Raw genomic sequence first — 27,562 nt, 5'->3', positions numbered from 1 at the left:
TTCAGCTCCTTACTAGGAGTCTGCCTAATTCTACAAATGCTAAGAGGCCTATTCCTAGCCATGCACTATACAACAGACACAGCAACCCCCTTCTCATCAGTAACTCACATTTGCCGTGATGTCAACTATGGCTGGATTATCTGATATACACATGCTAACAGAACTTCTACATTTTTCATCTGCTTATTTATACATATAGGTCAAGGCATATACTCTTACACCTTCTCAGAAACACGAAACATCAGAATTGTACTGCTATTTACAATCATGGCTATGGCCTTCATAGGTTACATTTACCATGAGACCAAATATCCTTCTGGGGAGCTAATGTCATCACGAACCTCCTATCAGCAATTCCCTATATTGGAACTAACTTAGTAGAATGAATCTGAGGGGGATTCTCAGTAGACAAAGCCATCTTAACACAATTCTTTGCTTTCCACTTTATTGTCCCATTTATCATCTCAGCCTTAGCAACAGTCCACCTTTTATTCTTACACGAAGCAGAATCCAACAACCCCTCAGGAATAATATCTGATTCAGATAAAATCCCATTCCACCCATACTACACAATCAAAGACATCCTAGGCCTTTTATTCCTCATTCTAATACTAATATTACTTGTCCTATTTTCACCCGACCTTTAGGAGACCCAGACAACTACACCCCTGCCAACCCCATAAACACACCACCATCCATTAAGCCTGAATGGTATTTCCTATTAATATATGCAATCCTCCCATCCATGCCCAATAAACTGGGAGGGGTCTTAGCCCTAATTCTCTCTATCCTAATCCTAGCAATCATCCCCCTACTCCACACTTCAAAACAACAAGGAACAATATTCTGACCACTTAGCAAATGCCTATTCTGATTTTTAGTAGCAGACCTACTAACCCTAACATGAATTGGATGTCAAACAGTAGAATATCCTTTCATCACCATTGGTCAATTATCCTCCATCCTATACTTCTCTAACCTCCTAATCTTCATACCTGTTTCCAGTGTTATTGAAAACCATCTTTTAAAATGAAGAGTCTTTGTAGTATATAAAATACCTTGGTCTTGTAAACCAAAAAAGGAGAATATCTGCCCTCCCTAAGACTTCAAGGAAGAAGCAGCAGCCCCACCATCAGCACCCAAAGCTAAAATTCTATTTAAGTTATTCCTTGCAATACCAGAAATTGACACCAGAACTTTTATAATTCATATATTGCATACTTTTTTACTGTGCTTGCCCAGTATGTCCTCATTTCGCCATGGTCTGCAAACAAAACTTATGGCCATGTGGACCTAAGCATGTACAATAAATCTATTATAGTATATAAGATATACTATGCATAATTGTGCATTAACTGATATTCCCCATGGATATTAAACATATACAATAAATCAATTAATATTACATAAGACATATTGTGTATAATCGTGCATTAACTGATTTCATGGATGGTCTTCTATGGACCTCAACTGTCTGCAAGAGTTTAATCACCTGGCCTCGAGAAACCAGCAACCCTTGCTTGAATGTGTACCTCTTCTCGCCCCGGGGCCATTCCAACATGGGGGGTTTCTATACTGGAACTAAACCTGGCAACTGGTTCTTACTTCGGGGCCATTTCAATTCTTTACTCCAATCCTACAACTACCTCAGATAGGACATCTCGATGGACTAATGACTAATCAGCCCATGATCAAACATAACTGTGGTGTCATGCATTTGGTATTTTTTAAATTTTAGGGGAGGAACTTGCTATGACTTAGCTATGACCGTAAAGGTCTTGACGCAGTCAAATAACTTGTGGCTGGGCTTATTTACTATGCTATGTCTCCACATCACACAGATAAGGTGCAATTCAGTCAATGGTTACAGGACATATACTTTAACTCAATGCTTCAACAGGGATGCACACACATACACGCACACGCACAGGTACACATACATGCACACGTACATATATACAAGTACACATGTCTTTATCCAACAGATAAACAGCTTAACTAACCCCTCTTACCCCCGTAACCTCATGATAGATATATGTATTTATTATTATATACCAAACTCCAAAAACAAGACTAAATTCGCATCTAAACATAAGGCCTGAGTACAAATCCTTATAGATACACCAAAAAAATCCCAATTAAACATTAGCCATAAATATCAGCGTGACACCTCGATTCACAGCTATTTATGGATATGCAGTCCTGAGCTCTAATTCGTCCCTATTGAGCAGTATTCTCTCACAACTAATACTATAAATCAATCAACTAATCCAACATACCTCTGTCAATGTAGTTTAAATAAGAAAGCAAGGCACTGAAAATGCCTACATGAGTCGCCAGACTCCATAAACACAAAGGTTTGGTCCTAGCCTTTCCATTAGTTATTAATAGGATTACACCTGCAAGCCTCTGCACCATGGTGAAAATGCCCTCTAAGTCATTAATGATTTAAAGGAGCTGATATCAAGCACACAACAACATAGCTCATGACACCTTGCTTATCCACACTCCCACAGGACAGCAGTGATAAAAATTAAGCCATGAATAACAGTTCGACTAAACCATATTAAATTAGGGTTGGTAGATTTCGTGCCAGCCACAGTGGTCATACAATTAACCCGACCTAATAGACCTATGGCGTAAAGTGTGTTAAAGAGGAGCCTTATGCTAAAATTAAATTTTAACTAGGCTGTAAAAAGCTACAGTTAACATAAAAATATAACACCAAAGTAACTTTAACACCTCTGACCACATGATAGCTAAGACCCAAACGGGGATTAGCTATCCCACTATGCTCAGCCCTAAACTTAGCTAGCTAAACAAATCTATCCTCCAGAGATCTACTAGCAACAGCTTAAAACTCAAAGGACTTGGCGGTGCTTTATATCCTCTAGAGGAGACTGTTCTATAATCAATAAACCCTGATATACCTCACCACCCCTTGCTAATCCAGTCTATATACTGCCATCTTCAGCAAACCCCAAAAAGGAAGAAAAGTAAGCACAAGTATCTTAACATAAAAAAGTTAGGTCAAGGTGTAACCTATGAGGTGGAAAGTAATGGGCTACATTTTCTATATTAGAACATATTTCCATGAAAGCCCTTATGAAATTAAGAACCCAAGGAGGATTTAGTAGTAAATTGAGAATAGAGAGCTCAATTGAATTGGATCATGAAGCACGCACACACTGCCTGTCACCCTCCTCAGGTGACCTATTCAGACTATAAAAAACACAAGAGGAGACAAGTTGTAACAAGGTAGGCATACCGGAAAATGTGCTTGGATAAAACAAGATGTAGCTTAAATAAAGCATCTGGCTTATACCCAGAAGATTTCATATCAAACTGACCATATTGAGCCAAAATTAGCTCAAACCAACATAAATTCAATTAACATAAAACAATAAATCAAAACATTTAGTTAATTCTTAAAAGTATAGGAGATAGAAATTTAATTTGGCACTATAGAGAAAGTACCATAAGGGAAAGATGAAAGAAAAATTAAAAGCCCTAACAGTAAAGATTACCCCTTGTATCTTTTGCATAGTGAATTAGCTAGAATAACCTAACAGAACTTAAGATAGGCCCCCCGAAACCAGGTGAGCTACCTATGAACAATCTTTACAGGACTGTAAAGATTGTTTCCCTGTTGGTTGTGTTGGTATAGTCTCTTAATAGAGACTATATTGTACTATACTTATACTATATTTTATAGTATATTTTAGTATATAGTATACTATATTTAGTATAAATACTATAGTATTTATATATACTATATAGTATATATAGTATATATATTATATATATAGTATAGTATATATATAGTATATATAGTATAGTATATATATATATTATATAGTATATATATAGTATAGTATATATATATAGTATTTATAGTATATATATACTATATAGTATATATATATACTATATACTATACTATATTTAGTATAGTATATAGTATAGTATAGTATAGTGTATAGTATACTATATTTAGTATAGTATATTTATAGTATATAGTATATTTATATATATTTTATACTAATATATTGTACTATATTTACTATATTGTAAAGATAGAACAATCTTTACAATCTCACCTATGTTGCAAAATAGTGAGAAGATTTATAGGTAAAGGTGAAAAGCCTAACGAGCCTGGTGATAGCTGGTTACCCAGAATAGAATTTTAGTTAAACTTTAAACCTACCTAAAAACCCCAAAATTCTAATGTAAGTTTAAAATATAAGAAGGTACAGCTCTTTAGAACTAGGCTACAACCTTTTTTAGAGAGTAAGCATAAACATAACCATAGTTGGCCTAAAAATAGCTATCAATTAAGAAAAAATTCAAGCTCAACAATTAAAACACCTTAATACCAAAAATATGCAACCAACTCCTAATACTTAATACTGAGTTAATCCATTTAATAATAGAAGCTATAATGCTAGCATGAGTAACAAGAAATATTTCTCCTTGCATAAGCTTATATCAGAGCGGATAAACACTGATGGTTAACAATAAGATATAAACAACCTAACTATAAACTAAATATCAAACCAATTGTTGACCCAACACAGGTATGCAATCAAGGAAAGATTAAAAGAAGTAAAAGGAACTCCACAAACACAAACCCCGCCTGTTTACCAAAAACATCACATCTAGCATTTCTAGTATTAGAGGCACTGCCTGCCCAGTGACATACGTTAAATGGGCACGGTACCCTGAAGGTGCAAAGGTAGCATAATCACTTGTTCCCTAAATAGGGACCTGTATGAACAGCCACACGAGGGTTTTACTGTCTTTTACTTCCCATCCATGAAACGGACCTTCCGTGAAGAGGTAGGAATATGGCAATAAGAAGAGAAGACCCTGTGGAGCTTTAATTAAGAGACTATACCAACACAACCAACAGGGAAAACAAATCTCCACAGGGGCCAACAATTTAGGTTGGGGTGACTTCGGAGAATAAAATAAACTCCAAGTGATTTAGATCTAGACTTCCTAGTCAAAAGTACGACATCACATATTGATTCAAAAACTTGATCAACGGAACAAGTTACCCTAGGGATAACAACGCAATCCTATTTTAGAGTCCATGTTGACAATAGGGTTTACAACTTCCATGTTTGATCAGGATATCCTGATGGTGCAGCAGCTATCAAAGTTTCGTTTGTTCAACAATTCAAGTCCTACGTGATCTGAGTTCAGATTGGAGCAATCCAGGCTGGTTACTATCTATTAAATAATTTCTCCCAGTACAAAAGGGCAAGAAAAATGAGGCCTATTTTAGTAAAGCGCTTTCAACACAATAGATGATATAATCTCAATCTAAACAGTTTACTGATTTACATTGCCCGAGAGTTTGGGTTCATTAGGGTGGCAGAGACCCATAATTGCATAAAATGTAAATCTTTATCAGAGGTTCAACTCTTCTCCCTAACAACATGTTTACAATTAATATTCTTTCATTAATCATTTCAATTCTCCTTGCCGCAGCTTTCGTAACATTAGTTGAACGTAAAGTACTAGGCTATATACAACTTTGTAAAGGACCAAACATTGTAGGACCATATGATCTGCTTCAACCCATTGCAGACGCCATAAAACTCTTCACTAAAGAACCCCTTCGACCCCTCACATCCTCTATATCTATATTCATTATAGCACCCATCCTAGTCCTCTCACTAGGCCTAACCATATGAATCCCCCTACCTATACCATACTCACTTACATAAACTTAGAAGTACTATTTATACTAGCTATATCAAGCCTCTCCGTTTACTCAATCCTATGATCAGGATGGGCCTCGAATTCAAAATACTCTTTAATTGGAGCCCTATGAACTGTCGCCTAAACAATCTTATACGAAGTCACACTAGCCATTATTCTCCTATCAGTATTACTAATAAATGGGTCCTTCATACTAATGGCATTAATTATCACCCAAGAACACATATAATTAGTTCTTCCCACATGACCCCTAGCCATAATATGATTCATTTCAACATTAGCAGAAACTGATCAAGCTCCATTTGATCTGACACAAGGAGAATCAGAACTTGTTTCCGGATTCAACATTGAATACGCTTCAGGTCCTTTTTGCCCTATTCTTCTTGCAGAATATGCCAACATTATTATCATAAGTATCCTCATAACAACCTTATTCTTTGGAGCATTCCATAAGCCATATATACCAGAACTATATATTGTTAACTTCACCGTCAAAACCTTACTTCTAACAGTCACCTTCCTATGAATTTGAGCATCCTACCCGTGATTCCAATATGACCAACTCATACATCTCCTATGAAAACACTTCTTCTCACTCTAGCCCTATGCACATGACATGTATCTTTACCCATTATCACAGTAAGTATTCCAACCCAAACATAAGAAATATGTCTGATAAAAGAGTTACTTTGATAGAGTAAATAACAGGGGTGTAAATCCCTTATTTTTAGAATTATAGGACTCGAACCTAATACTAAGAATTCAAAAATCTTTGTGCTACCATATTACACCACATTCTACAGTAAGGCTATCTAAGTAAGCTATCGGGCCCATACCCCAAAAATGTTGGTTTATATCCTTCCTGTACTAATTAAATCCCCTATTCTCATTAATATTATATCAACAGTCATTTTGGGAAGCATAATCGTGACAGCAAGCTCTCACTGCCTGATAATCTGAATTGGCTTCGAAATAAACATACTGGCTATTATTCCTATTCTCATGAAAAAATTTAACCCACGAGTTATGGAAGCATCCACAAAATATTTCCTAACACAAGCAACTGCATCCATGCTCCTAATAATAGAAATCACTATTAACCTATTATATTTAGGACAATGAACAGTATCAAAAAATCTTGACTCCACTGCATCTATCATAATAACCACTGCTCTGACAATAAAACTGGGCTTGGCTCCATTTCATTTTTGAGTTCCTGAGGTCACACAAGGAATCTCCCTATTCTCAGGCCTAATCCTATTAACATGACAAAAAATCGTACTACGGTCTATCCTCTACCAAATTTCATCTACCATCAACCCCAATTTACTCCTAACAATAGCTATCATATCAGTCCTAATTGGAGGATGAGGAGGATTTAACCAAACACAGCTGCGAAAAATCTTAGCATACTCCTCAATTGCCAACATAGGTTGAGTAACAGCTATTATACTCTATAGCCCTACAATAACAATCCTAAACCTAACAATTTATAATCTTCATAACACTCACCACCTTCATATTATTTATACACAGCTCGGCCACAACAACACTATTCCTATCACAAACATGAAACAAAACACCCTTAACCACCTCACTTATCCTAGTATTAATACTGTCCCTAGGAGGCCTTCCACCACTCTCACGATTTACCCCAAAATGAATAATCATTCAAGAACTAATAAAAAAATTAAATAATCAATATACCCATGCTACTAGCCATTATAGCACCCCTCAACCTATGCTTTTATATATGACTGACATATGACACAGTACTAACTATATTTTCTTCAACAAACAGCATAAAAATAAAATGACAATTTGAAGATACAAAAAAAAAAATAATTCTCTTGCTCCCTTTCATCATAACTTCAACCATGTTACTTCTACTCACACCAATATTATCCATCTTGGACTAGGAGTTTAGGTGACAACAGACCAAGAGCCTTCAAAGTCCTAAGTAAATCACATCTATTTAACTCCTGCACACCCAGCCCTAAGTACTGCAAGAATGTATCTTCCATCAAATGATTGCAAATCAAACACTTTAATTAAGCTAAGCCCTTATTAGATTGGTGGGCCTCCATCTCACGAAATTTTAGGTAACAGTTAAATACCCTAATCAACTAGCTTCAATCTACTTCTCCAGCCGCCAGTCTAGGGAAAAAAAAGGCGAGAGAAGCCCTGGCAGCGTTTGAAGCTGCTTCTTTGAATTTGCAATTCAATATGATATTTCACTGCAGAGCTTGGTAAAAAGAGGGCTTGAACTTCTGTTCTCAGATTTATAGTCTAATCCTTTAGTCAGCCATTTTACATAGGTTCATAAGCCGCTGGTTATTTTCTACTAACCACAAAGATATTGGCACTCTCTACCTCCTATTCGGTGCCTGAGCTGGCATAGTAGGAACTGCCCTTGGCTTTCTAATTTGAGCCGAACTTGGCCAACCTGCCACCCTACTAGGAGACAATCAGATCTACAGCATAATTGTCACTGCCCATGCATTTGTAATAGTTTTCTTTATGGTAATACCAATCATAATCAGAAGCTTTGGAAATTGATTGGTGCCATTAATAACTAGACACCAGATACAGCATTCCCTCAGATAAATAATATAAGCTTCTGACTTCTTCCCCCATCCTTCCTACTTCTACTCACATTATCAATTGTAGAGGCTGGTGCAGGAACTGGATGATCACATACCCTCCTCTAGCTGGCAAACAAGCCCATTCAGGAGCATCCGTGGACCTAACCATTTTTTCCTTACACTTTGCAAGTGTTTCTTCAATTTTAGGTGCTATTAAAACTTTATTACTACAATTATTAACATAAAACCCCCATATCTCAATATCAGACACCCTTATTTGTCTGATCTGTCCTAAATACTGCTGTCTTGTTACTCATTACTACCAGTACTAGCTGCTGGAATTACAATGTTAATGACAGACCAAAACCTAAATACCACCTTCTTTGACCCTGCTAGGGGAGGAGATCCTATCTTAAATCAGCACTTATTCTGATTTTTTGGACATCCAGAAGCCTATATTCTAATTTTACCAGGCTTCGGAATAATTTCACACATCGTCACTTATTATTCAGGCAAAAAGGGGCCCTTCGGCTATATAGGAATAGTCTGAACAATAATATCCATTGGTTTCTTAGGTTTCATTGTATAAGCCCATCCATACGTTCACTGTGGGAACGGACATTGACACACGAGCATATTTTACGTCAGCCACCATAATTATTGCTATCCCTACTGGAGTAAAAGTTTTCAGGTGACTTGCCACTCTTTACAGAGGCAATATTAAATGATCACCTGCTATACTATGAGCCCTAGGCTTCGTATTTACTACCGTAGGTGGTCTAAGGGGAATCGTACCAGCAAACTCTTAACTAGACATCGTTCTTCATGACACTTACTATGTAGTAGCTCACTTCCATTACGTATTATCAATAGGGGCAGGTGGTGGTAAAATATATGTATTTCACCTCGGCCTGGAGGAGACGCTGCCGGTCAGCCAGGGCCCCTGCCCCAGGGAGTTCCAGCTCCAGCTCCTGCTAAGCAGTTCCTCCGGAGAAGCGGTTCTGCTGTGCCGCCCCGGCTTCTCAGCTGAGCCACAGGAACTGGGAGCTGAGCCCCGGCCCCCATTGGCGCCACCGCCCCAGGAAAGGCCTAGTCAGGGCCAGGAAGTCAAACTTGGGAGCAAGTCAGGTGTTGCAGGCCCGAGATGCACGCCCTTCAGCCCGCCTTTTTTTTTTTTTTTTAAAGGAAAGCAAGTTTATTTGCAGGTGAACAGCAACAACATTTACAAAACACGTTTTGTACAGTCAAGTCTGCACTGCCCTTACACACTAGGGGAAGGAAGACCTCGTCTTTCCAACAGCCATAAACAGGCCTGGATAATGAGTTTATGAAAAACACTTTCTTTTCCTTCAGCACACAAAATTATTTACGGAGCTGTACAGTTCAGAAATAGGAAGCAAAGAGAAGAAAACTACCTCAAGGAGAGCAACAGCTCCTTTCTGTTGGCAGTCGTCATTTTACAGACATAAACTATGCATCAGAGATCTTACATTTGGAGAGGAATGGGTGACATATCAGAGCTACAACAATAAGTATTGTATTTATTTCTAATGGGGAATTAGAAGACCCTCTTTGGACATCAGTTCTTGAAAAGATTCTGCAATTTCAGAGCACATCAGTGCTGAGAAATCCTTTAGAAAACCTTTTGTTTAAGGGTTAATCATTTAATGTATTAACATTTTCACTTAGAAACATAAAATTTGCATATACAGTGAAAAATCGGTTCTGTGAACACTGAAACATATGTACATGAAACATATATGTATATGAAATATATATGAAGCATATATAGAAGATGATCTGAGAATTAATATGATGAATATTTGATGAATCTGTATATTTTTCATAGGCAGCTGATTTAAAAATCTTCCTGCTAAGCTGGTAACTAGTGTGGCTGTTCTAGGTGGTGAAGATCTCTTTCCACATTGACTAAATCAGAATGGTCTCTCCTAAGCGAGTGAGATAAAGAATCCTACTAATATTCATCAACAATCTGGGGACAACACAAGGCTCTATTCTAAGCGCTTGCTTACATACATTATCTCATTTAATCCCCATAACAACTCCACAGGGTGCTGGCTGTGTGACTTCTGGCAAGTTACTTAACCTCTCTGAGTCCCTTCTATAAAATGGGAGAGTCACAATGCTTATCTCATAGAGTTTTTGTGAAAATTAAATGAGGGAATCGATGTAAACCGCTTAGCCCAATTCTTAGTATACATTAAGTGTGAAGAGTAGCAGAATACGTTGCCCCCAAATATGTCTCTTTGGCATAAAACTATTTTGAGAAATTGCAGACATAGGGGAAACTCTGAAAACAGAAGAGAAGGGAAACTTACATTAGAGAGGGCCCTGTATCTGGAAGACAGCTACTACCAGAGGGAACTTTTTTCACTTGAGAGATTTTTCTGCATGGCAAGGCAAACTCTGTTTACCAAACATTTCCTCTTCTCTTTGAAACTCCATCCCTCTATCCCTTTCCTTAACTCAGGATGGCACATAAGCCTCAATTGTCTGGCCACATTTTAGATCTCATCTCTGTGGGGCTCCTGCACATATGAACCTAACATTTTTTTTTTCCTTCCTGTTAATCTTTTACTACAGGGGGATTGTCTCAGCCACAGAATGTAGAAGGGTAGAGGCAAAATTATCTTTCCTCCCTTACAACTGCAAAATGTATTAGCAGCTAAAAAGCTAAGCTGTTTTTATTCTTGACTGTCCAAAGAAAGTGTTTACATACTATGGATGTTAAAAATATTTAAATTTTAAAAGCACTGAGAACATCCAACATTCTCACTGGGCCATGATTTGAACACAAACTCGGATTAAAGCTGGAGGTGGGCCTGTTACAGCTAGACCAGGTCTCTGACCACCAGGTGTGTTTGCCTCTTCTGGCCCAACGCAATGGTAGGCGGTGCACTATATGGCAAAGTACAGTGGCTGACACAGACCTTAGGGCTAGATTGCCTGTATTCTAATCCCACTCCTGCCATTTAGTAGCTGTGGAACCTTGGGCATTTAGTAAACCTCCTGTACCTAGTTTGTCATCTGTAAAATGGGAAGAACAACAGCCCCTACCTCCGAGGACTGTCATGAGGATTAAAGGAGGCAGTGATGTAAACGTGCCTGGCATGCTGTGAGTACTAATGATTGACTGCTATGCCACCTTGATGAATAGCATTTGAGTAGAGGACTACTTGAAGCATACCTAATACAAAATACTAATAAGAGGCTACTAGGAGTTCTCACCTCTATCATGTGGGGAACCCCCTGAAAAGAATGGTTTTGGGTGCTTAAACAGCTAACCCATATTGAGTATTGTTTACGGAGTGCCGTGCTTAAGCGCTTTTCCTGTTTTAACTTATTTAATCTTCATAATAATGCCATAAGATAGGCACTGTTGCTCTTCCCAGTTTATAGATGAGGAAATGGAGGTACATAGAAGCTAAGCACCTACTGCTCTAGGCAGTAGGCAGGACTATGTTGAAGGGCCGTATGGATGTGGTTTGGGGCACAGAGCTCACTCAGTCATAGTGTTCACGTGCACTTAGAGCAGGAGACAGCAGCCTGGTCTAGGAGGAGAGAGGGAGTATGCTAAACCTTTGAAAATTCCCTTGTTAGCAGAGGAGGTGGTGAGAGCCTGCAGGGTACGTTTCTTACCCTCTAACCTAGAAGCCACTGCCACAAGAAGTCACCTCACTGAGCCTTCTAGCAAAGAACATGACAAAGGAATGCTGTCCCAAAACTGGCATTCATGCAAACTGATAAGAACAAGGGATGGATGGCTTTGTGGGGTAAAATGACTCTAAGCACAACACTGAGGTGAGGCAGAGATGCCTTTCTGGCCAGAAATATCCATCCTACCACCTGTCTGAAAACTCTCTTTCCAGAATTCCCCGTTTAGAAAGGAAAGGACACAGGGAACATGTTAAACTGTCTTCAGGTACCACTAATTACCAGTTAATCCTTTGGAGTCACTGTTTTATGTGTATTTGATGAAAAGATTGAATTTAATGTCATCCAGCTGAGAGGAGGAAAGGGAAAAAGATTAATAAGCTAAATGGTGTGTGTGGTTGGGGGTAAAGTGGGGTGGGAAAAAGGAGGGGGTAGGGGAACTAGGGGATCTGAGAATGAAATTGGGCACCAGAGACATTTCTGCCTGCTTCCAATTTCTCTTAGCCGGCCTTGAAAATGCCATTCAGGAGGACCTCATGTGATTCTTTGGCATGAATGTTGTATAACGCTGACCCTTGGGAGAGGGCAGACAGGAGTACTGTCTCTTTCATCTCTAAAAACACTTTACTTTCTATTCAGCAGCTGCCCTATTGCAATTTAAGTTCCCATCAGTCAAACAGACATTAAGTGGCTTCTTATATAAATACTTACAGAGCTCTGACTTTGCAAGGCTCTCTGAAAACCATTGTTTCTTAGAAGTTCTTTGAAGTTTTCCATCGGCTCCAGCAAGTGTGTGCAGATATATCCACAGATGGAAAATATTCCTGTGCAAATGAACTCCAAAATTATAAAGTTACAAGAAAGATAATATGCTCAAAATTCACTGCTTAGAGCAGCACCCTCAAAAGGTCATCATCAGGTAACAAGATTGGGAAATTGTTTTGCTGTTAATTATTGTCATCATTTAGAACAGAACTTTAAGAATTTTTTTTAAGTTTTCGGGTGTTTGACAGGGGTGCCTGAGTGGCTCAGTTGGTTAAGTGTCTGACTCTTGATTTCGGTTTAGATCATGATCTCATGGTTCATGGGATCGAGCCCTGTGTCTGGCTCTGTGCTAATAGTGTGAAGGCTGCTCAGGATTGTCTCTCTCTCCCCTTCTCTCTCTCTGCCCCTCCTCTGCTCTCTTGCTATCTCTTAAAAAAAAAACATTAAAAAATAAGCGTTTGACAATTTTAAGGATATGATAAATTGAAGAATTTAAATTAAATTAAAAACAACATACTTAAAATACTGAAACAGTTTCCATTAACAATTTTTATTCAAAATATACCTGTATCTCTATCTTTGCCTCTACTGATCAACCAATCTACCTGTGGCCACAATAATATTTTGAGATATCAGCAAATTTTTATTGTAAATTTTATTGAATTATAATTTACATACAGAAAAGTGTATGAATCATAAGTGTACTGATGCACAAATCAATGTGTCTTTTTAAACTGAACATACCTGTGTGCCTAACACTAGCTCAAGAAACAGAAATTTACTGGAACCAGTGTATATTCCCTCTGCCTTTGCTTGGATCCTGAGACCCTTTCTCTACCTTAAGCTAGAGTTTTCCAACTTCATGTCTTGGGAAAGGGAGGTCTCAGCAGATCACAGAATACAAAGCACTTTACTTTTTGACAGAGATCCAAGAATGAGAGATTTGGAAGAACATGAATCAGTCTCAGCCAATTTTTCTAACCATAAGCCCAGATCAAGGATTCTTGGATGGGGGAAGAGGAGGGAAAAAAAATGGAGTGAGCAAATAAAGCAAAGACATTGGTGGGTCTCCCAGAACGGAATTGGCCTTGCCCTAAGTTCAGAAACTGTCAGAGAAACTGTATAGGAACTTTGATCCACATGCAAATGTTGCCAGATCCAATAGTATTTGGCTTTCAATACAGTGAAGGCCTGAACTCTTGTTCAATTCAACTAAAGTCGCCCCCACATGCCATTTCTCAGGGTAACCTTCTGTGTCCTAATACGCACACTCCAGTCATGCAGGTGACTCTGATGCAGATAGTCCTTGGTCTTTACTTTCAGAAACATGGATGTAGGTTTTTGTTCAGGCTATTCCCATGGTTCCCAAACTGGTCTGTGCATCAGAATTACCTGGGTGCCTTGTTAAATATAGATTCCCAGGACCCACCACTAAATTTAATCAGGCCTGGCAGTCTGAATGTTGACCGACTCCACAAGTGATTATTATACAACCAGTCTGGCCTTCATTGGAGGACTGGATTTGGGAAGCTGCTCTTCCAGTGACCTGTGAACTACACCATTTTAGGAGGACAAAGACTCAGGGCAGTGTGTTTCTGTGACCCAGCAGAGCCCACTTAGAAGCTGTTGAAGGTTGGGTAGCAGCTTAGGTGGTAAGTCTCCTCTCCTGCCCTGAACTCAACAAGATCAGCCCCTCCTACCTGAATATACTTGCAAAAAGGATTACAAAGTTAAGAAAGGTTGGCAAACTACTCTCCATGCCACAGTGGCAACCATTATCAACCGTATCTTTGCTTTGTCATTTATTTTATCAACAGAAGAATTAAGGATATATAAGGGTAAGAATACCCCTGGTAAGAGGCCAAAGTCCCCTCCTCATTCCCTGAAGAAGAGATGGTGTAGTTGTGACACTGTTGGTCAGGCCTTCCTAGAACCAAGGCAGTGTCAATAGGCCTCTTGAGGCTCCCAAGAGATGCTGCCGTGGATTAGCTTATATCCTTCTTTTTCTTCCTTTTTTTAAAAAATGTTTTATTTATTTTTGAGAGAGAGAGAGAACAAAAGCAGGGGAGGGACAGAGACAGAGGGAGACACAGAATCCGAAGCAGATTCCAGGCTCTGAGCTGTCAGCACAGAGCCCGACAACAGGGCTCGAACCCAGGAATGGTGAGATCATGACCTGAGCCCAAGTCAGATGCTTAACTGACTGAGCCACCCAGGCGCCATGGTTATGTCCTTCTGACTAGAGAGTCCTCTGGGACTGGCTATGGAGGCTTTTAGAGCTCTATTTTCAATTATTAAAAGCATGGCAAGGATCCAGAAAACATTTATTGTAAAAATAATAATAATAACAACAAATATAATAATAGTAGTAGTAGTAATAATAATAATTTTAAAAGTCAGGGCTCTAGCAGATTTTTTTCAACCCCTCTAGATGAGCTTATCTAAAGTGAAAGCTCCAAATATAATAACCTACTAGGAGAGTGGATGAGTCACTGATCAGTCATAGCTAGAGTATGTCACCACTCATTGGGCCTATGTGTTTTGGGCTGTCACTGACTAGGATCAAGTCCCTGTCTGCCAATGGGAACAAATTGAAGAAATGGATAAAAGAGAAACCAGATGGAGAGAAATCTAGAATTTGAGACCATCCCCTACCCCCCAAATAATCCTCCAAATGTGATACTGGAGAAGTTTGAGATGATACAAAGAGAATTCATAGGGACCAAGTGATTCCTATTAAAAATGAGACTATCCAGGAAAAAACAAAGGATGGAGAAGAGGTGATCACTGAGTCACTTAAAATCCTGGTGCTGGCTACAGGGTAAGATGTTGAATGTTCTAACTTCTTATTTGGATTCAGGAAGAAGGATGGGAAAATATGAATCAGGTGGTGTTTATTTCAATTTGCTTTTATCCAAATGAATTTTTATTTAAGTGTATCTTATATATGTGAAGGTACAAAATTATAAATTTATAGTTAGGTGACTTTTTACAAGGTAAACTTATGACTTTTATAAAGTGAGTATAGAATGAAGAATTATCAGTTCCCTGGAAGCCTCACCTTGCCTCCTCCTAATCACTGGTTCCCCTGAAGGAAATTACCATCCTAACTACTAACATGGGGGATTAATTTTTCCTACTTTTGAACTTTACATAAATGGACTCATATGGCATGTACTCTGTTATATCTGGCTTCTTTTACAGTATTTGTGAGTTCATCTACATGTTTGTGTGTAGCTGTTCATTTTCATTACTATATAGTGTTCCATCCTATGGACATACCACAGATTCTCTATTCTATTGCCAGACTATTTAAGGTTCTTTTCAACTCTTTGCTATTACAAATAATGCTGCTATGAATTTGTGTGTTTTTATGATAATCTTTATCTTTTACATTATTATAAAAGGAATTCAACTATTTTTATTTAAGAAGAACATGTTGAATGTATGACAAAGTATTTTCCTGGAACTAAAATAAGTATATTTGTATAAGAATAAAATATTATAAGCATACACTGTCAATGGTACACATCACAACCTCCTCTTTTACTTTGTGAATAGTGGGAGAAAACCACAAACACATGATTAGAGTATTGAGAAGTATTGTCAGGAAAACTGTATTTATGGCTCCTTTGGTTGAGAAATTTTTAATGTAGTTTTCTGTTTTTCACTATAGACCATAATCTGGGTGATCTTTTCCTGATAGGAAATCCTTAAACCAATTTATAATATCTTATAATCATATATTAAAAGTTCATTTAAAACTGTTGTTTCTCCATGAATGTGTTCTAGCTCTGGTGTCTTGGTGAGGGAGTGGTGGATAAATGCCAGCTCAGTGGTGCTCTCTCTGCATATTCCATAATGTCCATGTTGCCTCTGTGTATCAGTTAGGATCACGTTTAGCTCCACGTTACAAAACAACAGTACGAAACAAGACAAAATAACAGTGACTTAAGCTTGATATGGTTTATTTCTCTCTTAGTTTGGGGATACATTATGATATCTTTAAGATAGTATTGGCGATCCAAGCTTTTATTTTCCTTATCTGTTATCCTAAGCACACAACTTCCATTCCAATGGTCACCTCATGGTTCAATAGGGTTGCTAGTGATTCAACTGATAGCTGGTCCATGTTAAAGGCAAGGAGGAGGGAGGAGGGAGGAGGAGGAGGAGGGGGAGGAAGAAATTCTTGAACAGTCAGATTTCTCAAGACTTCTTTTAAATCAAAACTAAAGTAACCACTTAATTTACTAAGTTAGGTCAGCGGATACATACTTAAGTCACCAACATATATTAGTGTATTGCCTTTTCTTCTGATACACATACATACACACACACACACTGACCCTTGAACAATACAAGAGCTAGGGGCCCTGACTCCCCATGCAGTTGAAAATCTGCATATATTTTGCCTCCCCCAAAACTTTACTAATAGCCTACTGTTGACTGGAAGCCTTAATGATAAGAGTTGATTAACACACATTTTATGTTATATGTATTATATACTATATTCTTAAAGTAAGTTGGAGAAAAGAAAGTGTTATTAAGAAAATCATAAAGAAGAGAAAATACATTTACAGTACGGGTCTATATTTCCGCGATAAGTGAGCCTGCGCAGTTCACACCTGTGTTGTTCAAAGGTTTTATATATATATATATATATATATATATATATATATATATGTGTGTGTGTGTGTGTGTGTGTGTGTGTGTGTATGGCAAGATGTAAAGAATATTGAAAATAAATTCCTCTGAATTTTCACTTAAAGGCTGTAAGTTAAGCACTACCTTACTTTTCTAACTCAAATCTCTTCAGCAGTGTTTTCCTTTGTGGTAATGGAAAATAGCTGATTGTGGATGATTAGATAAAAGTGAAATAATTTGCAAAACAGTTCAGAATATGTATGAAAACAAAATGGAAACGAAAAAAAGCAATAAATAAAGAATTCTGCATACTCTAAACTTCAGGCTATAAAATGGCTGTTGTCAGCAGCACACGTTTGACCGTTACGAGGTAAAGTGATTAACTGGCTAAATTTGATTAGAATCAACAGAAGATATGTTGAGACCTAATAACTGTTAACTTCATATCGATCCCAGAACCACATTAGCTTCAACAGCTTCCATTGTCTTTAATTTTACATTTCCCAGTAATTATATTTTTTACAGTTGTCAGAGATCATTAATCTTGATGTTCTAAGACAATTTACTTTCATAGGAAAACAAAATAAAGCCCAGGACTTAACACCAATCTAAACTGCCACAATAAGACACTATTAATATTTATGCAATAACTTGATTCATCATACTTTTTGAGAATGATTTGGGAGTGTCTCTTTTCCTTATTAAAAAAAAACAGTTAAATTCTGGATAGATTCTTTGCTAATGTTCCCAGTGAGCGTCAGTAATCAAATGTAAGAGATAAAGACAAGTGTCGTTCCTTTTAAAATGAAGAAACGGGGAGCGAAATTTATCACATTTTGAATTTTTTCAGAAGATTCACCTCTCATATCCCTGAACTCCTATCCTCCTTGCGCCTTCCTGGGTGAGTGTGTTTATTATGTTCAGCCCCCTCACTTAAAAAGGCCCAGGCTCAGGAAACAGCTGTTCACAATTAAATTAATTATCATTTGTCAACGGCATTCTGGGGCCCAGAAATTCTATGTTCACAGAAGAGAATGTTGCCATGTCACAGTGCACTTCAGAACGTGTGTTCACTTATATTAACCATCTAGCTTGGTAAAGTGTTTTTAAGGTTTTCAAAGTAGTGACAATATCTTTGTCACTATAACTACTGCCACAGGATCCACTAATATTTCTCTAACTTTAGACTGTTTGCTCATCATTTATCTAAGAAATTTTTAGTAGCCTTTGATTTTGACACAGAATTTACACATCTAAGTCAAGTAGCAGAGAATAAAATGGGTATAAGAAATACCAGTGTGGCCCTTTAAGAATGAATACTTAATGGCTGAAGCGAAAGTTTCTTAGGTAGTAACCCCACAAAATTTATGAATTAGAATTCTAACCCTTTAACCCCTTGGTTAAAATATTTGTTTGTTGAAATAAATAATCTGGAGAACTAACTAGGACTTGGAGGACCAACAGCTTTAAGTATACTGACTAACCTTAAGATTGTGTCTATTTATGCAAAGAAAGTTCATTCAGAAAGGGGATTAACCTCAAATTTTCCAGGTAGTTGACAGAAAAAGCAAGTGTATTTAAGTTACCCAGATAGTTACTTTTGAGTTTTTCTTCTGGAATTCCTTTTTTTTTTTTTTTAATTTTTGGAGTTGAGAATGAGGGAGTTAGATTTAGTAAATATTCACACTTTATTCAATTAGAGTTTTCAATTAAAGTTAAATTCTTCTCCCTAAATTATTTTTATTTATTTTTAAAATTTATTTATTTATTTTTGAGAGACTGGGAGCGGGGAGGGGCAGAGAGAGAGGGAGAGAGAGAATCCCAACTGACTGGGCCACCCAGGTGCACCTAAATTATTTTTATTTTTAAAATAATATGTTCATTAGCATTTTTGAACACCAAGTAAATAATCTGACATGTAGAAGTAATAAATATGCATAAATATGTCTCTTGAAGCATTGTTTACAATAGGAAATATTTAGGAAATGATTTGAATGTCCTATAGGTGAATAGATAGATAAATAAATGAGATTCAACTCAAGGCATTTTAAGCAGTTATAAAGACTATGAAGCAATATGTACTATGTTTATGATAAAATTACATAAGAAAATCCAATAATATTATTGAAAATCAAAAAGAAGAAAAAACGGTATATAAAGATTGTAGGTACTGATTTCAAGCATACTTATTTATATAGCTTTCAGTATCTTTATGATATAGCTACCAGTTTATTAGTGTAATTTGAAATAATATATTAGATTTATTTTATTTATTAAAAAAAATTTTTTTAATGTTTATTTATTTCTGAGACAGAGAGAGACAGAGCATGAGTAGGGGAGGGGCAGAAAGAGAGGGAGGCACAGAATCAGAAGCAGGCTCCAGGCTCTGAGCTGTCAGCACAGAGCCCGACGCAGGGCTCGAACTCACAGACTGTGAGATCATGACCTGGGCTGAAGTTGGACGCTTAACCGACTAAGCCACCCAGGCACCCCAGACTTATTTTTATACCAAAGAGATATTGTGAAAATGTTACTGATAAAATCTAAAGGAAACCAGAAAATTTATTTTTTGGTAACTATCTGAGGTTAAACAACAACAAAAAAACAAACAGTTCAGCAAATATCTTTTGAGATTCCAGCTCCCTGCTCCAAATCAGCTCTCCCTACTTGTTGAACATTTAAAAGTTTTGAATAAGCCTATAATGTACAATTTACTTTTTTGTAACATTATCCCATATTTCCATCTCCTAAGTCCCCCTTTCAAAAAAAAATAGGAAGACATAAGCAAACAAACCTACACTTAGCAAAGAAACACTATAGATAATGACAGAAATCTATAGTGTTTGTTGCTAGCTGCAAAAGAACTAGCCAAACTCCATTTGGCAATTTCAAAGAGGATTTACTTATATTCGTAAAATTTTTCTAACATAAGTGAAATTTAAACCATAGTACCTCCTCTTTCAGGATATCATTTCTGAAACACATGGCAATTACAAAACTTATTGAGGCATATGTCCCTTAGTTGTCAGTGAACAAAAGTTAACAAATCTATTATCTAGATGGAATGGATAAATTTATAAAAGTTAAAAATGAAGGATTTACAGTTAAGGTGTGGACAAAAGGAAACCTTATTTGATGGTATGGAAGGGAACTTGAAAAATGAAAATCACTTCTTAAAATTTTTATGAATAGCTTAAGTTCAGAACTAAAGCCTTTCCTTTCTCTTTTGCACGATTAAACTATTTTGTTTGCTTTCTGGAGGCGTAGGGTCATCAACATCTTCTAGGCTGAGTTAGTAGTTCTAGTTGAATGCACAACTTAATCAGGAAGTATGTGCAAAGCTTCTGTGATCCGAGTAATATACTTAAAACTCTAATTAGTGCTTCTCCAACACTGATGTGCATATTAACCACTGAGGAATAGAATTAAAATGTGGATTGTAACTCAGTAAGTCTAGGGTTGATTCTAAGGTGATGGGTTTCAACAAGCTCCCAGGTGATTCAATGCAACTGTTCTAGAGACTAATCTTTGACTAGCACCATGCCAGAGTACCAGAAGGCAAAGTTCTTTGCCTTTGTAAAAGTGAAATAGATGTAGACAGTTGACAGAGGTGAGCCATACAGCAATTGGGCAGATGTAAATAAAACAGCTGCAATTGAGCTCTAGTTGACTGCTGGTGTTGGGGGCCAATGTTGCCTGAGGATAAAATGAGAGCTGTCTAGTTCAGTGGCTTGTACAAAGTAGGTGCTCAATAACTGTTTTTTCCTCTTCTTTCTATAAAAACAATTATTAAATGAAACTACTAGCAAACAAGTCCAAATAATATTTCAGCATTCTATAATGATAAAATCAAAGGCTGATTAGAGAATGGGCCAATGGATATACTGGAGAGTGCAGAAGACATTACTTAATTACTTAAATTTGAAATCAGGGTTCCTTTTGGAAAAGATTGACTTATTTAGCAACAATAAGAAAAAAGCTAGAAAGAGTAATTTTCCATAAGAGAAGTAATAGGAAAGTACCATGGAGGTGGGGGGATGGTTGGAGTTAGAACTGGACTAGGAAGCTAAGGAAATGGGGCTAAGAAGGAAGGTTGATGAAGCAACATACTTTTATGGGAGCAATGTCTTTGAGAAGTTCCCAGAGATGGTGTGATACTGTGATTTATAGTAAGAAATATATATTTGGTCTTTGTACCTGGCACAGAGCTCCCCAAACCCTTGTAATTTCCCGTGATGAGAGAGCTTTTGTTATGTTAATAAGAGACTTTTGGAAAACATTTAAAGATGTGGGCTGGTTGCCAGGGGAGCCAACCTAGTGATTAGAGTTTAGTTCCATATTACCACCCCCCACCTCCCGCCCCAACCTCTGGGGAGGAGAAGGGGGGCTGAATCAATCACCAGTGGCCATTGATTTCGTCAATCATGTCTCTGTAATGAAGCCTCCAAAAAGACACAAAAATATGGGATTTGGAGAGCTTCCTGTTTGGTGAATATGTGAAGATTTGGGGAGAGTAGTATGCTCTGGGAGAGGGCATGGAAACTCTGAGCCTCTTCCCCATACCTTGCCCTATGCATCTCTTCCATATGGCTGTTTCTGAGTTACATCCTTTTATAAAAAGCTGGTAATCTAGTAAGTAAAATGTTTTCCTGAGTTCTGCGAGCTGCTTTGGTGAATTCATCTAATTCAAGGAGGGGTCCGTCGGAACCTCTGATCTATAGAGGTGGTCAGAAGCACCAGAACCTCTGGTCAGAAGCACAGGTGACAACCTGGACTTGTGAGGGGCATCTAAAGTGGTGGTGGGGTGGTGGGCAGTCAGGTAGGACTGAGCCCTTAACCTGTAGGATTTGATGCTTTCTCCAGGTAGTGGTAGAATTGAGTTAAATTGTAGCTAAGGTTGGAGAATTGCTTGGTGTGGGCAAACACACACACACACACACACACACACACACACACTATAACTGAGTGCAGAATCTTTTTTTAATGTTTATTTATTTCAAGAAAGAAAGAGTGCACACGTGTGAGCAGGGGAGGGGCAGAGAATGTGGGAGAAAGTCCTAAGCAGGCTCCATGCCCAGTGCAGAGCCTGACATGGGCTCAATCCCATGACCTTGAGATCATGACCTAAGCAGAAATCAAGAGTCAGACACTTAACTGACCGAGCCACCCAGGCACCCCCAGAATCTTTTTGTAAAGTAATCTCTACACCCAACATGGGGCTGAAACTCATGACCCCAAGATCAAGGGTCTGATGCTCTACCATCTGAGCCAGCTAGGCGCCCCTGGGTGCAGAATTTTGTCTGGGAATGTTGCAAAAACTTCAGAACAGATATGTTAAACATTCAGTTCTAAGTTAATTGCTGTGCTGTAGACTAAGTCGCATGAATCCTCTCTATTGCCCCAATGCAATGTGTGCTGGACACACACAACCTTACGTAGGAAGTACTTTGGGGTGTAGAGGATTCTGGTAGTATTCAGCCTCATTCTGGTAGTATCCAGTAATGTTTAGCTTGAGGGAAAGGATAGCAAATGCAGAAGGTAAGACAAGAACAGCCCTTGGAGAATTCAGCAGGAGGTAATTTGTGACCAGGGGGAACAACCCCTATATACAATCAATAATCCCCCAGAGTTACTGGGAAAGATGAGAGTTTCCCAAAATGAGGGCAGGAGGAGTCCTTGGGAACATTTAGAGAGTTGATAATTTACATAAAAATAAAATGCTAATTAGGATAGTAATATGCAAATAAATACAGAAGAGAGAAGCATAATTTGACCAGAAATCAACCAGAAGATTTAACACACCTTGGACTTCACTTCAGATTTCAAACTATAGGGGAGTAAGCACCAATATGGGATCTTGAACCACAATATGTGAGCTAATTTTCACTTTGGAAAAACTAATAGTGCAGGCTTAAAAAAGTATAGGTCATTCTTATTAGCACATTTTTCAAAAGTCTTTTTAAAATTAGAATTATCTTCCCATTCCCCATGAAGTTTTTACCTGAAAATTCTATAACATAGGGTTAGAATAATTCAAGCCAACTTTTTAATTTAGGTTCACACCCCCTTAACAGAATACCTTACTCAGTTCCTGAGACCACTCCTTACCACTTCCTGGCAATTTCCCAGTAGCATATTTTCACAAAGGAGATTCGACAATATGCCATTATTAACTTGGTAACATGAGTTAATTGTACAGATTGATATTGGCTTAACATTAAATTCCTGGGGGGTGGGGAACCCATCACACAAACCATGGCTGCCTTCTTTGAGTTTTTATTTGTATGTTGTGTTCTAACAGTAGATGACGGAGGTAGAGAGAATTTTCAGAAGCGTATGCTGACAGCAAGATAGACCTTTACTCTGAAGCCAAAGCTAGATGTAATCAAACACTGCATTTGCTCAATGACTTTCAAGTTTTATAACTATATATGTGTAGCCAGAAATGCTATACTCCATGTTTTTATTTCTCACTGAAAAAAAATTTTGTTTTTATTTTTTTGTTTTAAAGCAAGTTTTATAAAAAGTGAGTTTGGAAAAGTTAAGGTTTCTTAGAAAAATAGTCATCATATTACAGTGGAACAAATTCTTTCTCCATCTCTCACTTTCCAATGTACTGACAGACTCCGAAGGCAAATCTGGAATTACCATGTCCCTTCTGTGACGTATGGGAGCAAGTTCAAACACTTGGCCCCAGAACACAAAGCTCAGGATTGGCTCAATCTACCTTACAAGCCTTATTTCCTTGTTTTTCCTTTCATTCCATATTCTATGAGCACCAATATAAACGGCCATTTCTCAAAACACCCAGTGCCTTCCATTTATTTGCTGCATGTGCCGATTAACTTTCCTTTTCTCCGTTTGCCTGAAGTATCTTTACTTTTCTCTTAAAATCAGCTCCATGGCACCTATCTGGTATTCTTCATTCTCTAAGAACCCACAAGATGTTGTGTTTAGCTTTACTGTAGTATGTCTTTGATTTTTTTGTTTTTTGTTACAAGTATGTTTTCCACTGGCCTATGAGTCCCATAAAACCATGAATCATGTATCTTTTAAATTCCAGTGCTTAGCATATAGTACTAGTTGCTCAAAAAATATTTGATGACTGGGGCACCTGGGTGGCTCAGTCAGTTAAGCGTCCAATTTCGGCTTAGGTCATGATCTTACGGTTCGTGAGTTCGAGCCCCGCGTTGGGCTCTGTGCTGACAGCTCAGAGCCTGGAACCTGCTTCAGATTCTGTGTCTCCCTCTCTCTCAGCCCCTCCCCTGCTCATGCTCTGTCTCTTTCTGTGTCTCAATAATAAATAAACATTAAAAAAATTTGGTGATTAAGAATGCATGACAGGGAAAAATGAGCCTACAAAATACAAACTAACTAAAATACAACTACAGGCCCTTCAAAATGTATCTCTAGCTAATCCACATATATTTTAGTGATTTAAAGAGAGAAAGATATTGAGGGGTCCAAGACAGGTGGTGCAGGAAATTAAGAGGTAATTTACAATTTCTACAGCCTATTACTGTTTCAAGGCAATATTTTAAACAGGTGTCCCTTGCTCACAATATACCCAAATAAAGTTTCTTGCTGTTTTGTTGTGATTCTTTGAAATAGCAGGATTCAACTGGTCCACCAAATTAACTAGGAGATATATTTTATTTTCCAAGATTGGGGCACACATTCCCAACTGAGATAAAAAAGGCAAGATCAAATTGAAAAGAAGTATGTATTTTCTTGGTGATTTACAAGTAGTGCTGGTTTTAAAACAAGGCCACAATATTCTTAGGCCTCCAACAGAGAAGTGGTATCTATGTCCTCTCCCCTGGAATATAGGCTCCATAGCTCCTTGACTAATAGAACATGGCAGAGTGATGCTGTGTCATTTTCTGCAGCCAGGTCTTAAGAAATTGGTAGCTTCCACTTCCTATTGCTTGGGGCACTCACTCTTGGAACCTAGACACCTTGTATGAGGGAGCCCAAGCTGCCTCATGGAGAGGCCGTGGGTCAGCAACAATTTGCCTGTCACTTGGATGAGCTATCTTGGGAGGGGATGTTCTCCTACCTACACCCATCCCCAAGCTCTTTATAGTTGCCCTGTTTTCAGCAGAGCAGGAATTATGAGAAATGACCTTGAAAAATATTTCCTATGATATTTCCACTCACAGTTATTATGTTCCTCCTTCTTGACCTAACTCTAATTATTAGTTGACTACTGTAAAATCTAATGTGCAAAACAAGTAGAAGGTAGGGAAGAGTATTTATCACTCATCCTTGCAATCTGTTGATATTAAGGCAAAATCTGGCTGCCTGGCCATCACACTAACCTCTTATTTAGAGAAAACTTTCTCCTTTCTCAGGACCACAATACGGACACATACAGAACATGGGTAGATCAGACAATACTGCTTTCAAACAATTTCACAAGTTTTACATTTTCTCATACTGTGGTAAAATATAAACAACAGGCTGGTAATTTCATGGCATTCAACCTACTGAAACTGTCTTTAGCCTAAGAAAAGTAAAATATTAGGAAGGTAAAACTTTAAAAATAAAACAAAATTTATAATTGTAACTAGTTTTCTTGTAATGTATTCCAAAGAATATGAATATGTTATGAATATGTCTATATAGATATATTTCAAGTACATATGTATATAAACATAAATGAGTGGTAACCACTTACATTCTCTAAGTGCAAAGTTGTATTATTGCTATACATTTAAAACTTGCTCAGATTGTTAGAATCTAATGCCTCCTCTACTTGGACTTGGGATCAAGTGCTAAGAGTAGCAGGAGTTTACCTCCTAAAAGAACTCTAGCCCTGATACTGATCTGAAAATTTGGCTTCCTCGTCAAAACTCATTGGCAATTAACCAAAAACACTTCATCATCAGAGCAGTGTTTATCTTTTCACATTTTTTTTCATTATTTCTTGCCAAAATCATAAAGTGTATGTGTGTGTGTGTGTGTGTATGTGTGTGTGTGTGAGAGAGAGAGAGACAGAGAGAGAGAGAGACAGAGAGAGAGACAGAGAGAGAGAGAGAGAGGGAGAGAGTAGAAGGGGCAGACAGAATGTGCTGGGGTAGGGCTTGAGATGTTCACCTATTTTGGAAAATATTCAGCAGTAGGTAGGGTTTAGGATTTCTTTTTCATTGTAATTCATCTGGCTCATCCACCTGTAGATGAATTTGTTTCCCTAAACAGTGAATGTTGTTTAGCGGTGTCATTATTCAAATGCCCTATGAAATAATCCTCACAAGTCCTACAGTCCTCTGTTTGTAAGTAATTACAAACAGAGTGGTGCTGCTAACCTTCAGAAGGCAACAATGAAGTGGAAATTTCTGAAACTGTGAGATAAAGCTCACTGCTATGTAAGGCTGCTGAAGCCTAAATGATCAGTGTTGTAACTTTCACTCACAGAAGCTTAGGAAAACAAAATGCTCCAAATCCACATTCTCTCCTTGTAATCCTTAAATAGGCTTGCCTGAGTGTTAACATTTAGGCAGTAAATGATTTACACCAGCAAAGGTGGGTCTATCTTCCCCCACGTATACCATTCTGGACAGAAACTGACAGTTCTTGCACAGGAAGATAGTTGAGGCATTGTACTAGAACACTCTGTGGTGACTTAACTGGCAAGGAATCTACTACAAATCCCAGCACTGAGCATTTATTTCTCTTTTTTTGCAGGGCCAAAAGGTTATACACTTTCTAAAAGTGCACTTCGCAAAAGTAAACAGTCCTTAAATGTACCATATTTTCAACCACCCACAGAGGAAATGATTGGAGGAGATATTATGTTATTGATGAAGTGTCGATGAATTAGGAATATGTAGATGAAATTCTTCTGAAACTACATAATCTTTAAATATAAGGAAAACTATCTGAGCTGAAACGTGTTTTGCATTAGGAAACCTTTGCTCATATGAGGGAAATAATTGGAAACACCTGAAGCTTACATGCCACTTCTTTCATGTGTTTCTATCCAAATCTTTGAGGGAAGGAGGTTGGAAATCTGTTACGGGTGAGATCGCTTATTGACTATAGTTACCAGAACCCTTTTGGTTGTATGTTTATACTCTCAATGTTAACATGATAATCACAAAAGGGGACAGCTGGAAGAAATTGTAAACCATGAAATAAGTTAACTTTTATTGTGTACTCTG

Source organism: Panthera pardus, unplaced genomic scaffold (genome assembly GCF_024362965.1).
Source record: "Panthera pardus isolate Hobbes unplaced genomic scaffold, ASM2436296v1 HiC_scaffold_6, whole genome shotgun sequence".
In the NCBI taxonomy this organism is placed as follows: domain Eukaryota; kingdom Metazoa; phylum Chordata; class Mammalia; order Carnivora; family Felidae; genus Panthera; species Panthera pardus.
This window is presented reverse-complemented; position numbering follows the sequence as displayed.